Below are 14,898 nucleotides of genomic sequence, written 5' to 3' on the forward strand. Positions count from 1 at the left end.
GTATGACCTTCATTAGGTCATAGAGCCCAAGTTCTCAGGTGCTGTGGGTAGAACACATCTATGGGAGCTTGTCAGAAATGCAGATGCCTAGGCCCCTCTTCAGGGCATTCTGAGTCCATTTAGGCTGAGTCCCAGGGACCTGCGTCTGTCAGAGGGTTCAGATCATTCTGATGCATCAGGGTTTGAGATGCATCACCAGAGAAGCAAAGAGCTTTCCGTTGGGCAGGAATGAAAAAGACCTCTGTTTCAGGTTTTTCATCTCTGAGATGTTCAAGTATGTGAAAAATACTTAGGTCTTTTCATAGTTCAAAGAGAAATGAGTTACTATCATCAAAGCCATTTAAAACCTTTTTTTTTCAGTAAAAGGAAAGAAGGGGGAGGGAGCATAAATGAGGGGAGTGTTTAACTCCTTCAAACTTATCCACTCAATGAATATGGCTGCCATTCCCTCTTGCCCCCTTATATTAATTAGCCCATGGATAGTTTCTCTGGAGTCTTCTGAATGAGACATTGACTCCCTAAACCAAACACTGGTCAAGAAGGAACCTCCCAGTAACTCCTGTGTCTGTTCTGGTCTCTTCATATTCTCTCCCAAAATGGATTTTATTTAAAGGAAATTTCCTGGTATTTTCTGTAAGGTGGAGATGGCTTTTTACCATGTTCATTGGTCTCTTTAAGTAAGAAGAGGCCATTTAAGTTTTTCCTCTCATTTCATATGTCTTTTTGTTCCAGGGAAGACATAAACTGAGGGGAGTGTTAAGAGATATCTTGGAGGAAGGGTCATGGGTTGTTTATGAGTTTTGAATATGGAATACTAGAACTATTAGTGCCCTTAAAGTTCAACTGTGACCAATGCTTTCATTTTACAGAAAGGATGCCAAGGCACAGAGACATTAAATAACTTGCTATAGACGCATGGCTAAGTGGTGGATGCCAAATTCAAGGGGTTTGATTCCATCCAACAGAAGCAGAGAATCACTGAGCTCAGAGCAGATTTTCTGGGCAGTTCACACCCAAACCCACTCAGAGCCCAACCAAAACTGGTTAAAAATCTCTTCAATGTTCAAATCAGCTGAAAGACTGCAAGCAGAATTTGTAGGATGGCTCAGCATGCCCATTCCTTCCTCTAGTCACTTAATTATCCCCTCAGTCCTGGCTGGTTCTGTACAGAAGGCTGCAGGGAGTCCTGAAAACTCTGCAGAGGTTGACTCCTGAGGAAAGGTTGATGGAAGGGGCTGAACTTAAAGAGCGGAGCCGGCTGTGCACACCCTCAGACACCCTCAGGGCCAGCAAAATACCTGCCGGGCTTCTCCGTTTCCCACGTCGGTACAGTCTGTCATAAAACACGAGGGGATTGGCTTTGCAGAAAAAGATTCTACATACATTTAGCTCCCTAACAAGGTAGGACAAAATTGTATTTTCAAATCCTTATTCTTCAAAGTTGAAAACAAAACTCAAGTAGAAGAGAGTTCTCTGTCACTTGTTTTTAGGGAGCCTTCTTCCTTAACAGTTCACCTAGCAAGGTAAATCCTGAGATTTGTATACTGGGCTTTATCGTAGCCTAAGACTAGGCGTACCCTTTTCTTATCAAGATGAACTAAGCCCTGGCTGGTGTGGCTCAGTGGATTGAGTTCTGGCCTGTGAACCAAAGGTAACCAGTTCAATTCCCAGTCAGGGTACATGCCTGAGTTGTGGACCAGGTCCCCAGTAGGGGGCATGTGAGAGGCAACCACACATTGATGTTTCTCTCCCTCTCTATCTCCCTTCCTCCCTCTCTAAAAATAAATAAATAAAATCTTTTTTAAAAAGATGAATTAAGACAACAGCACTCCAGATTGGTTCTACAATGATTTATTTAGCAACCAGTGCCAACAGTCCATGACCAGAATGAGGAGGGGACCGGTCCATGTGCTTTGCCAGAGTTACCTCGTAAGACTTTCCCCCCTCCCTGCAGCATTTATGCATTTCAGCAACCAGAATTATAACCTTATTTACAGCTGGAGAAACCAAGAGGCAAAGGAGCAGTACCTAAAGCCCTACTGCTGTCACCCGGGGTTGAGAGGACGTGCCTAATGCCACCCACACCCATGTGCAATGGCTCAGCTCCAAGGATAGTTTCATCTTTCCAAATTTTCAGACTGCTTCTCAAACATTTTATTTTTTATCCTATTTTCTTAACAATATAGGTAATATATAAATTTGTTGTGTTAAAAATTAAAATATCAGAAGGTTGTTTAATTGCCATTGTACCGAATGCTGACTTGGTACTTTTCTTATCACTCAACAATGTGTCTTAGAGATTGTTTCCTACCAGCACAAACGAATCTGTCACATTATTTTAAACAACTTCATGGATTTATCTCCGTGTGTGGATGTACCACTGCCTATTTAACCACTCTCGTATTTATGGACATATAGGCTGTATTTCAAAAGGGTGACTTTTATGTGCTAAAATCAAAGGCACTTTATGGCACATAAAATTTTATTGTTATTAATACTCCTTGTCCTCGGAAACCTACCTCAATACTAAAAGGAAGGACTCCAAGGCCCGGAGCCAGCCTGGGAGCAACGCGAAGACACGTTGTTCCGCTGCCGTACTTCTGATGGCTCATTTGCCGTCCCTCTTGATAGCCTTCCCAGGCAGAGCTGCTACTCACCTTCCCTGGCTCAGAGAAGCGGCTGACTTTGCCCGACGAGGAATGCAAGTCTTCTTACAGCCAAGCCCCGATTCAGTTACACTCTCGAAAATGCCAAAGGGAGGTCATAAAAGTGAAGCTAACAAGGTTCAAGTTTGTTTTCCCTCCCCCATCAACCAGGAACGGAATCGCCTATAGTGAAAAAGCCGACACCACTGAGCCATTCTGAGCAGGACTGTGGGGTCTGCTTTCATCCCTTCTTGAAGGACGGAGTAAAGACCCAAGTCCTCTTTTTCCCAGGGCTGTGGATAGAAGAGGCATGCACACACACTGTGAGCCACACAGTCGCAGCTTCTTCCTGCAGTTATCCGTGGCCTCCAACATTAGAAGTAGGCAAAGTTCTACAGGTCTGACCCCAGACCTTACAGCAGGTGCCTTGTTACAATAACTGACGCGCGCCAACTCCAACCTCGCCATGCGTAGGGACCCCTGTCAGCCGGTAGGCACGCACAACCGCACAGCTGTTCTGTAAACTCGTGTAGGCCCTTGGGAGGTGTCCAGCATAAAAGGTTTACTTCAACACAAAGGAAATCACATTCGAGCAGCAGATTTCAGCTAATTTTCTAGACTCCAGGTGACAGGACCTTCATACGTGGCCCAACCCCAGAGCTGACAGAATCCTAGCACTTGCTAGAGGCCTAGGGTTCCAAAGGGCCACAGAACAGTGCTGACACATAGAGGGGCTAAGGATTTAGCTGATGACTGGCAGGAGTTTTATACTCTTTTCTAACCAACCACATATCTCAAATTCTCCTCCCGATGACATAATTTGTAACATTTGTAATGCTAAGTAACAAATAATTCACTGTTAACTAATTGAAAGTCAAGGTAAAGTGCTCGAGCTGGTCTCTGGAGCGCATGCAGCTCTTTAGCATCTTTCAAAGGCTAGCAACAAGTGCTGTAATCTCCCAGTCAGGGCGCCCCACAGGTGCACTGGCACCGCCTAGGGCGGCACTCATCAAGGCTGGGTGTGCCTTAGAACCAGCTAGGAAGCTTTTACGAAGTGCTGGTGCTCAGGCCTCGCCCCCAGTGAATGAAATAGAATCTTTGCTCTAAGGTCCAGACATTAGCATTTAGGAAAACCCTCCAGTTACTTCTCAATTTCTGCTGAGCACTGAAATACCACCACAGGGGATACATTTAAGTGAATATGTATGTAAATGTAAATAAATATATTCTTGAAGTTATAGGAGGCAGTCAGGCCACATTTATCCCTGTCTCAGAATTTTGATTGTTAAAGACTTTGCCTTTACTGAGACTATGGGAAACACACATGGATACACAGGCACAATTTACTCATTTAATGTGTATTTGGCTCCATTCCATGCCAGGCACTTTTCTAGACCTGAGACACACCAAGAGACCAAGCCCCCTGTTCTCGTGGACTTTTCACCTGAAGTACTAAAGGAAAATTGCACACAGTAGAACACATTTCTGCCACTCAGCTGAGGAGGGCCAGGGAAGGCAGCAGTTGCATGTGTGAAGTCGTGAAGGAGGAAGGGCATGAGACGAGATATTGGAGAACCTGGCTTTTAACCCCGGCTCTGCCCTGTGTCCAGAGGAGCAAGTCCCCTCACCTCTTAGTCCCCTCAGATCCTCAAGTTACCAAAGGGCAGCTTTGAACGAAACAATGTCTAGGGCCCCAAAGTTATTGAGGTCGAAACCACTGAGTCAAAGGTAGAAGAAATAAGCGTGAATGACTGCAGTGTCTCCTGCGGGCAGCAGAGGCGATTCTCCAAAGGCTCTGCTAGGAAATGGTCCATAAAGCCTTCACCAGCCCAGTTGATGTACCAACCAATTTCAAAACATGCCCCCATCTGATAAAAATGAAAATCTCACACCTTCTGTTAATATGAATAGAAATGTCAAGGTCAACTTGGGGCCCAAGCCAAATGAAAGTAACAGTAATTTTGAATATGATTTTCTAAACTTTGCTGGAGTCTGTGCCAAAAAGGTAGCAATAAAGGGTCAGGAAGGGCTGTCAGCAACTTTATATTAAAATTCTTATATCTCCTTTAAGAAATCTTATTCTTAAAATTCTTTCTTATTTTAAAAGAAACAATGGGTTCTTTTTGAGTTCCCTACACTAATTCTTATAGTCTTATAAAGTCCGAGCCTGTCCTGGCCAACTTTCCGAGCTGGGATGAGGATGAGTGCCCGGTCTGGTACACCTTTGAGAAGAACAGGTGTGTGGGAGCATCAGCTCATGTGACTGCACAGTGACTCCCGCTCCTGCCCCTGAACTTTGTGAAAAGCTGCACTTACTTCATGAGATGAAATTTCACTGAATGGACAGCGGGAAGATGGAGCGATTGCACTGAAGCAGTTTTTTAAAAGGGAGTCTGATTGTCATAGTAACGCTCTAAAAAGGTTTTGACATAACTTTGGAATTACTTCACATCCCATTTACACAGGACATCCACTTGGGGTGAGAGATAAGTGCTTCTGTTACCGCAAAAATAGATAGAAAATCCATTTACCCCTTTTAGCCAGGGTATGAAAGCAGAAGAGAATTATTTTTAAAATGCAATTCTGACTTCAAGTAAGGAATATTGGGAAAAAATGTCTTGGTGTAGTTCGGAGTTTCCTAATAAAAGAAAACACTGCAAGAAATCTTAAGTATGGGTGTTTTGGGAAGCAGAGAAATTTAGGGCCAGTAAAAACACTACTGGTTATTGAGTCATCAGGAAGGGCCTGCCTCAGGCAGGCAGGACCCCCTTATTCTAAAGACTGAAATCTTCCTTTGTAAACATTCCCAAAGCTTAAAATCTCACCGTCATGTAGTTTCCCATGGGTAAGCTTGGCAGCTTAGCGTGTTTGTCTCATTATAGCTTCAGAAAAGACCATCCCCATCAAAGGTATTCATTGAGCCCCTTTTTACAATGAGTCTTGCTAGATCAAGGGAGAAAATCCAAAAGATGAAGTTTCTGTCATTGAAGTCTTACAAGAACTATCCCCTTCCATCGATCAGCTCAAAACCATTCTTATAACTGCGTATTGTCAAGCTCTTCAGAACCTCAAACTTGGATCAGGCTTCAGTATGTCTTGCTCATCTCCTAATTCAACACACTGGAACAAGTAACACCTAAAGAAATGAAGTGGCTTGTCCCAAGTCACATGCAAAGTCAGGCTGCAAAGCTAGGTGTCCCTACATCCAGGCCAGATGAAAAGTACCTCAGTGCTTTTCTTCACAAAGATATGATAGCTGATATCTACTGCTCAATTCCCTTCAAAGTAAATACCCCTATATGTGTGTTTTTTCATGTTTTCTGTCTCCCTTCTCCTATACAGAGCTTCTTTCACTTTAAAAAATATGTATAGATTCCCATTCCTTGAAATGATACCTGATTCTAGGTCTGGGACAGGGAAGGTACGAGATGAGCTTGGAATTACCCCCTGCTGGAAAACAGGCAGGCGCTCATGGGCTGACTAGTGGGGCCTTGCGGAAAGGAGCAACAGCCCAGGGCTCACGCTATGTAAATTGGGACATGGTGAGTGTCAGAAAGAATAATGGTGGTAATGTATGAATGAAACATAATCTGTTGAGTCCATAGTGATAATAAATGAATAACATAAATATATAAATAAGTAAATAGAGAAAGAAAGGGAAAGGGAAAAGCTCTTCTTTATAGAAGAATGCCAGATCATTAATGTAGAGAAAAGGGTAACATTAGAAAGTTCACTATTTTACAATCCCCAGTGAAATACCTGATCCACGCAAAGTTCACCGATGAACCCCAAAACCGTGTTATGAAACATCGCTGGGTGTCAGAATATTCTCCTTGTGCTAAAGGATCACACGGAGACGACTTGTTAAACAAAAAGGGGGCAAAGGGCACCTTTACTCAGCAGGCACTGCCTTCACAAGTGACCAAACTTATTGTCAACAGAAGTGCTAGGGCCCAGGTATCAGTATTTTTTAAACCTTTCCAGCTGATTCTAACTTCCATCCAGAACTGAGAATACCATCCTAGAGTTTAGATTTACACAAATATGTATGTAAACACACACATATATATTTTCTTAAAGTTGTAGTAAACAGTTAAGGCATCCTTATCATTGTCACAGGATTTTGATTGTTAAAGGCTCTGCCTTACGAAGACTATACTATGGAAAAATATATCATATATGTGTGTGTGCGTGTGTGTGTGTGTGTGTGTGTGTGTGGAGGTGGGGGTAGAGAGAGCTCCGCTGTAAAATATTAACAATTGAATCTAGGTGAACAGTATACAGGTGCTCATTGTACTATTCTTTCAATTTTTTTCAATGTGTCAAAATTTTAAAGTTAATCAAACCTTTTTGTAAAAGCCCTAGAATTTAAGCTCCATGAAGCAAGGGATGTTTGTTTTGTCTGTTCCTCTCACTGATGTGCACTAAGCACTTAAAGCAGTCCCTGGCACATAGTAGGCACTCAATAAACACGTGTTTAATTAAAAAAAAAAAAAAACAGAAAAGAAGGTGGCTCCAGCTTGGAGGCAAAGGGGGCGGAAGCCAGGGAGCGGGCTGTCTGCAGGCACGGGCCCTGCCAGCCAGCGTTTGCTCAGAGCTCCTCCAGAGCCACAGGAATGCGAGGACGAGGCTCCTGCGGGCAGTGCTCTCCCGGCTGCATCCGCTTTGGGTGCCGCCAGCTGGGCAGAAGGCTGGGGAAAGAAGAGTCACTCGGCCAGAATGGCTTACTCGTGACCTGCTTTCCCGCCACCCACCACGATCTAACTGGAAATGGCAAGATGTTTCTATGAGAGTGTAAAAACGTAAGCATCCGTCAGCACACAACCTTTCAGGCACCCCACAGATTCAGGGGCAAACCTGAATGTCTGTTAAACCTCCTCCATCGGGAGATCTAACAGACCCCATGCGAAGGGTGAAATCAAAATCTTACAGTAAGGCAATGGCTGACTTCTTCCTTCACTTTAGCACCTTTAATGCCACCAAAGCAAAACATTATTTTTAAAAGTTTTATAAGATTCTGCCAGTTGATGACTTACTACTTCATTTCCAAATTCTGACGTTGAAGAAACATAAGTATTAAGAAATGGCTGGCATATGAATGAAACCAAAATGCCAGAGGAGCTTCAAGGAAAAGGAGAGCACCAGGGCAGTGGTGAGGGATTCCGGGGTGTGCCACAGACCGAGGGGCTCCCCAGAAGACCAGCCGGGTAAAGGATTCTTCCTTTCCTCCTCTCTTTCTCTTTGTTCCTTTGCTTTTGCCATCTCTTTAATTTTTCTTCCCTTAATCCATCCTTCCTTCTTTCCTCCCCTCCCTCTCTCTCTCTCTCTCTCTCTCTCTCTCTCTCTCACACACACACACACACACACACACATACAGTAATTGAAACTAAAGTGAAGCTCAGGTTGACCTCAGCCTCCACTTGCCAGCCACCTGGTAAGTGGAGCCAGGCCGTCTTAATAGTGACTGTTTGAGAAGGAGGTGCAGACCCTTTTAACTAGAAAAGTCCCCCAGGCATGTCATCTCTTTCCTGTGTAGACCTGCAAGGGAGGTGATCTTACCTCTCCCAGCTGGAGGGAGCCTGGCAGTGCTTTCTGAACTGAATTCACAAAGAAAGGGAAGAGCCTGTTTGGAAAGACACACTCTTCTGCTGCCAACACAAGCAGATCTTGTAGGGTGGAGGGAAACTGCAACCCCTCCAAGCTCTTTGCTCTCCTTGGGAGCTGAGGCTCTCAGGTTTCACAAAGGAATTTATAGAGCAGACTGACGCCTCTGGGGTTGGAATCAGCTCAGGACTAAGTGGCGAGCTTGAAGAGGGACAGGCATCCTTCTCGGCTTTTGTGCGGGCTGGTGATTGTTTACCGGGGATGAAAATGTCCTCTCACTGAAAAGGAATGTTTGGCAAGGAAATGACCTCTGGAGGCCCAGGCCAACTGCTCCCTTGGGAGTCCGTTTGGTTAATAACAGATCAGAACCACCAACCTGGACAGATCGTACTGGGCAGCGCATGGGAGGGGGCTGGGATCATGGGAGCTTTGTGATGTTTTAAACAACTCCTGCCTTCAAAAGACAGCTGTCCTCTTTTCTAGGTAAATTATGTAAGGCAAAAGAAGGAAAAGGGGGAAATGAGGTTAGAAATCATATAAAAAAAGAATATTTGATTTATTTGTGTAAGCATTTCCTACTGTACCTTAGCTCAGAGCTTGTCCTAGGTGCTTTCAAAACCATGTATGAGGGTCCGTTGCTCTGGTTGCCGATATCTACACTTGGATGAAGGAGCTAGAGGTGATGATCTTCCTTATTTGGTGGCTCTGGAAGCCACATTCCCTCCTCACCTCTCTTCTCATAAGAACCTGGCCGTGGTTTGCAGAAGCCAAGCCATTCAGCAGCCCCCACCCGTGGCACTGCCTTATCTCAGAGTCTTCACTGTGGAATTCCAAGGCCCACCCGGTGCTCCAGATGTGCTTCAATTCATGGCCCGCTACTTGGCTCCTCTTGTCATGACAAGCAGATAACATAGCTCACATGCCTTCTCCTTTCCTGCATACCAACCGGACCCCAGATCTGAAAAGGAAACACACCACAAACCACAAGAGGTGGGGTTTTATTTTTATATAGACATTGTGAAGACTGAAATAAACCTAGAATTGTGAGAAGTGCTTTCCCATAGTGCTTCAGTTTATTCTCTCAATCACCCTGGGATTTTAACAGATGAGGAAATTAGCAGATGCAGAGGTTAATTAAATATCACCAGTGACATAGCAAGGGTGTACATGTGTGTGAGGGGGGTGTGAATTCAAACTCTAAGCTGACTCTGGGCCCAGAGCACCATTATTGTTGTTAAATCCCATCACAACTAAGAATGACCCTGATGGAAACCATTGTCAAGAAGATTTACTAAGTTCAAACATCATTAACTTCAAGACAAGTCGTAGTCTTTCTTCAAGGTTTGGTGTCAAAAGGTACACTTCCGTTACTCATCAACATCACCATGGTTACAACCACAACTCAAATGCAATTTACAAGTACTTATGTCTAAGAAGCACCAAGAAAGTAGAGAAAATATTTGTCAAACATATTAGTAAATGAATTGGTATAGCTATGAAATAGTGTTGGGAATATGTCCAAATCAATACATATGAATCAGTGAAATGCCTCCTTTAAAAGACCAATAGAGACTCTTATGTGGGGTAAAACAATACAAATCCAGCTCTATGCTGTTTATGAGAGACACACATACCAGAATGACATTGAGTGGTAGAAAATGAAGGCATGGCCAAAGAGACACCATGCAAATGCTACCAAAATATGCAGAGGAGGTAATATTAGTACCAGACAAAATAAGTCAAAGAAAAAAGGACTAAATGGGACAAAGGGATGAAAAACACAAGCCAACAAAAAAGTTCTACCAGTAATTACTTTTTATGCAGTCAACAACTATGCGGTCATCAAAATATCTAAAGACCAAGTCTGTGATCTCAGGCCTGCCTAAGAACAGTACACACAGGAAAAAGTACCCTTCGGGCCCCATAGAAGCTTGTTTCTTCCAGTGGATAATTTGTCTGCAGTATATTTAAAGCAGGGAGCTTAAGCTCAGACTTCCAGAATTGGAATTTTCAAAATATTTCAGGGAGAGGTTATTTATGCTGTATGAGTATTTTACATCAGGGAAGCATTATAACAAATAGACCATGAAAATCATACCACATCCTAAGGAAAAACAAAAAGCCACAGAAGGTTCTTGGAGCGTCTCTTCAGGAAATCCTCAAGCGCTCAAGGCGCTCGCCAGTTAGGGTGATGTGTTCATAAATTTCCCCTAACAAACTCATTCCAGCATCAGAAAATGACAAATCAATCAAACTTGAGAGGACTGATAGCTGAACTCTTCCAGGGCTGGGAACATAAAGCCAGGAAAGAAATTTATGCCAGAAAGTTAAACCCCTTCTTGCCAGAAATGAAAATAAAGACAGGGGAAAAAATAACCCAGTTACTTCTTTTCAACTCCTGTCTACCATTTTTTAGGCAAGAGAGTGAAGATGCAGTTTAGAGCTGCTTACAGGTGAAAGGGAATTTTTTGCAAAATTAAGGAACAAAAGCGCTCAGTTCTTGAATTCAGCTCATCTTCTCCAGCAGGGCTTGGGTCTGTGGGGGGGGGAGGGGCCAAGAGCTAAGGAGGGAGAAGGTTTTCTCTGCACCAGGTTTCTAACTGATATCCTTTGAGGGGACACAATCTGAGTTTATGTTAAAGAGAAGCTGAACGCTAGGAGGTGCTAATTTTGAGTTTATTCTGATAAGTGTACATTAGACCATGAATTGGTTAGAAAAGCTGAATGAATAGTTTCCAAGAGAAGAAAACTTTTTCTTCCTGATCCTTTGTTAGGTCACACTAAGGTGAGATTCCTTTACTTAAAGAGGAGTTGATGCAGTAGAGTTGACCTCACCACTACCTTCTGTTCTCCATCCAAACCAAATAAATGCCTCCGAACTCTGTGGGAACATAGAAAGCAGACCCCACTGCGTTATTGACCAGCAAGGTTTTTCGGTGTGTGAATGGGCTGAACACACACAGGTACACACACATACATGTATACATATATCTATTTACATACATGGTAGCTAGATAAATAAATAGATGAGAAGGAGAGATGTTCATTTGGGGTCTTCTTCTATCTCTCCCTTTCTATTCCTTGTGTTCTCTTCTCTCTTTCCCCTCTCTCTGTCTCCTGAATCTGCCTCTGTTTCATTCCCTGTTTGTCTGCCAGTGGGCAGGTCTCGTCTCTGTTGTTTCTCCATGGAGCTCAGCATATTTCTCTCAGCCACTGGCTATCTGCCCTTCTCTCTTCCTCTTTTTGTCTCCCTCCCTTCCTTACTCCTGCTTTGGCTCTGGCTGTGGCTGCTGCTGCTGCTGATGCTGCTATGATGCATTTTCTATTGATGGAGTGAGCATTAAGGATGCCCAAATATGGTAACAGGTTTCAGTCAGGGCTGAGATCATGGTAGGCAGGCAATGCTCACACTCTGCACAGTGCTCAGGAAACTCAGGACTGTCAACACCAGCCCACTTTATGTGCAGATGCTGATGGTCAGGAGGAGACAGAGTGATGTAGCCAGGCTCCAATTTATAAAAGGCAGCGGAGGCTGTCTGTTGGCAGCTGCCACTTATCACAGTTCAGTCAATGTTCTACCCCACAGCAGTATGCGTGCATGCCCATTGCGATCACTTTGCTGGGCTCTTACTGGAGGGGAAACCATTTTCCTTGGAATTACTTAGACAATTAGAGTAAATCACTGGATTAAAAAAAAAAGCTCAGGTACAACAATGAAACCATTGAAAAAAATTTTTTCTTAAAGAAAGCTAACCTCCTTTTAAAAGAGTGTTCAAAGAAATTGCCACATCAGAGTTCTGAGATGTTAAGAATTCCTCTCATTTCTTTCTGTGGCTAAAGCCAGGAACCTTCTAGAATACTGCAATTGCTTGTTGCTTAGAGTGAAGGATAAAGGATAAAGGATAATTTTGTTTGTCTGAGATTTAACCCACCTCAGTGTTTTTCCAACATGTTCCTTGAGCAAAACCCCGGCTAAACAACTTTCAACCAACCTTTGAGGGAATAACTTTTCTAATTAAAGAGCTTTGCTTAATTAAATACTCAGCCATGCCATTTTAAAGAATTCATTTTTACTGAATCCTTCTGGAACCTACAGAAAAATCTCCAGAATGGATGGCATCAATTTTAGCTACAGAAGACAGCTGCAGCGAGGGGCCAGGGAGACAGGCTATAATGCTGGATGTCAAGGGTACAGCCCCAGTTTTCTCTATTTCCTTTTTATGGTTTTTCTTTAAGGAGAGTCCAAGTCAGAAAGACAGGGAAGCTTATCCTTTAAATTCATGGCTCATGAAATTGATCAGAAAAGGCTTATAAAGTCTTTCTGAAGGGCTCGCTAAGGTATGAAACTTTGCACCTAGGACAAATTCTAAACTGTAATGAGGCTTTCCCCTCAACCCACCCCGTTTATCACCATTTATTGAGCACTCATCACATGCTACACTGTGGGGTAAATGTTTAATTAGCTCATTTAAATTTCATAGTAACATTTGAATACAGATACAATTATTTTCACTACTTTGCAAATGAAAAAGCCAAACCGGATGGATTAAGGCAGTATGTTTACACAGATAAGAAGGGAGAGAGAGATCTGGGATTCAAACCCAGGTCTGCTGACCTTATAGTCTGTGTCTTCAAATAAATACCTGTCTCATGGGCAGATTCACCAGCTCAGAGATTACCTACAGAGAGAGAAATGGCCCTGAGCCTCAGTGGCAACAAATGTCCCAGAAAAGGAGCCTGCTTACCCTCCCAGGGCCTGTTTAGTAAATCTCAGAATGTTATGGCGAGCATCATAATAAAAACTAGATTTGTTAAGCCCTATACCATTTGTAAAGCTTGATATTTATTATTCTGAATAATCTTTTCAAGAAAGCATATTCCCATTTTAACAGAAAAAGAGACTAAGATCCAGAAAAAGAAACTATATTCCCAATGACTGACCATCAAGACTCGGGCCAAGGTTGATCTGACTCTTTGTCCAGTGCCCTGTGACCTACTTCTCTTGGGACAACTCCAGTTAATTGATCATTACTAGTCTGAAGTGTTGTTTTGAAAAACAGTCTGAGGGTGAATCAGTCAAAAAATGTCATGACTGATTAACCATGTCTGCATGGGCACCAGTATTAAAAGCAGCAACACACTCGCACAATTAGGTCGTCTCTGATCTGGTTAGTGCAACCACATGATTTTACAGAAGAGGAAATAGAGGCCCACCTCAGAAATTCTGAGACTTCTCAGAATTTGAATTAAGTTGATTGCAGCTGAGCTGAAGCTGAATTGAATGAAGTGAACTGATTTGAACTGAATTAAACTAAACATACCTGGACCAAAGAAAGCATGAGAGGGGACCTCAAAAAAACCAGAATTTATTTATAAAAAAGTGTATATCTATTCTTACATGCTTAAAATTCAGTTGCCTTCAAAGTCATCTCCAGATGATGCAATACACCTAACGAGATGTTTTTTCCACAGCTCAAAACAGTTTTTGAACTTGTCAATTTTAATGCCTTTTAGTGCTTCTGCTATTTTTTTGTTTCACCTCTTCCACATTGGCAAAACATTTCCCTTTGAGGACTTTTTTTCATCCAGGGAAACAAAAAAAATGTTGCTTGAGGTGATATCAGGTGAATAGGTAGGATGGGGCACAGTGGTCATGCCATTTTGGGTCAAAAACTGCTGAACATTCAGCACCATGTGGGCAGGTGTGCTCATAAATCACTCATCATGAAATGGGCAAATGTGTTGCAAGAGTCTTCAAAGAAAAATTCACTGAAGCCAGGCACAGCCTCTCACAACAACACCAGTTGGTACTCTGGATACAGATGGGTTCCTAGAACACTCACCTAGTGGAATAAGCCTATACTACAAGGGGCCTGCCCTCCAGAAGATATTCTGGGTTTTTTTTTGTATCCCTCCCTTATGTTAGGCATAGTGATCAGTATATTACACAGTGAAATACTGAAATAAAACAGGAATAGAACTAGAATTTGTGAGCAGAAAAATATGGAGCATTTCCTTATCTCAGATTCTCACTATCCAGAAATTGCTTGTGAGTAATTAACAGTAAATATTATTAATTCATACATTTAATAAGATGTTGAGTGGTACTTTTCTTCTTGCCCTAAATTTGTTGTCTAGGGCTTCCAGCTGAAAAACAAGGAGAGTGGCCACATACTATAAGAACTGGGGCCAAAACTTTGTTCTAGGGAAGACATAGTAGAACTAGCCTTGAGGAAGCTCCATTACCATCATTCCTCTACTACCTCTTCAATCTGTGCGAATGACTATCCACTCCATCAGAAAACATGCCCCTTTTTAATAACAAATATTCAATGCCAATTTGTCATCATAAAATGTAATAATTCATAGATAATATAACTTGTATATACATATAATTCCCCACTCCCCAAAACCAATATAATGCCCTCATTTGATAGAAATAATATAAATAAAGGGGAGGTAATTTATAATTAAAATAATATGTGTTTTAGTAGGTATTTTCTGGGGCGCAACAATACTGGAAGACATAATGATGTCACTGATTGGCCCTCCTTATAATGAATAAGTTTGGATTTTTTTAAAAAGTACATGAATATAAAGTTGAAAAGCATTGACATTTTGTCTTTATATTTAACATTGACATAAGAAA

The sequence above is a fragment of the Phyllostomus discolor genome, chromosome 5, assembly GCF_004126475.2.
Source record: "Phyllostomus discolor isolate MPI-MPIP mPhyDis1 chromosome 5, mPhyDis1.pri.v3, whole genome shotgun sequence".
In the NCBI taxonomy this organism is placed as follows: domain Eukaryota; kingdom Metazoa; phylum Chordata; class Mammalia; order Chiroptera; family Phyllostomidae; genus Phyllostomus; species Phyllostomus discolor.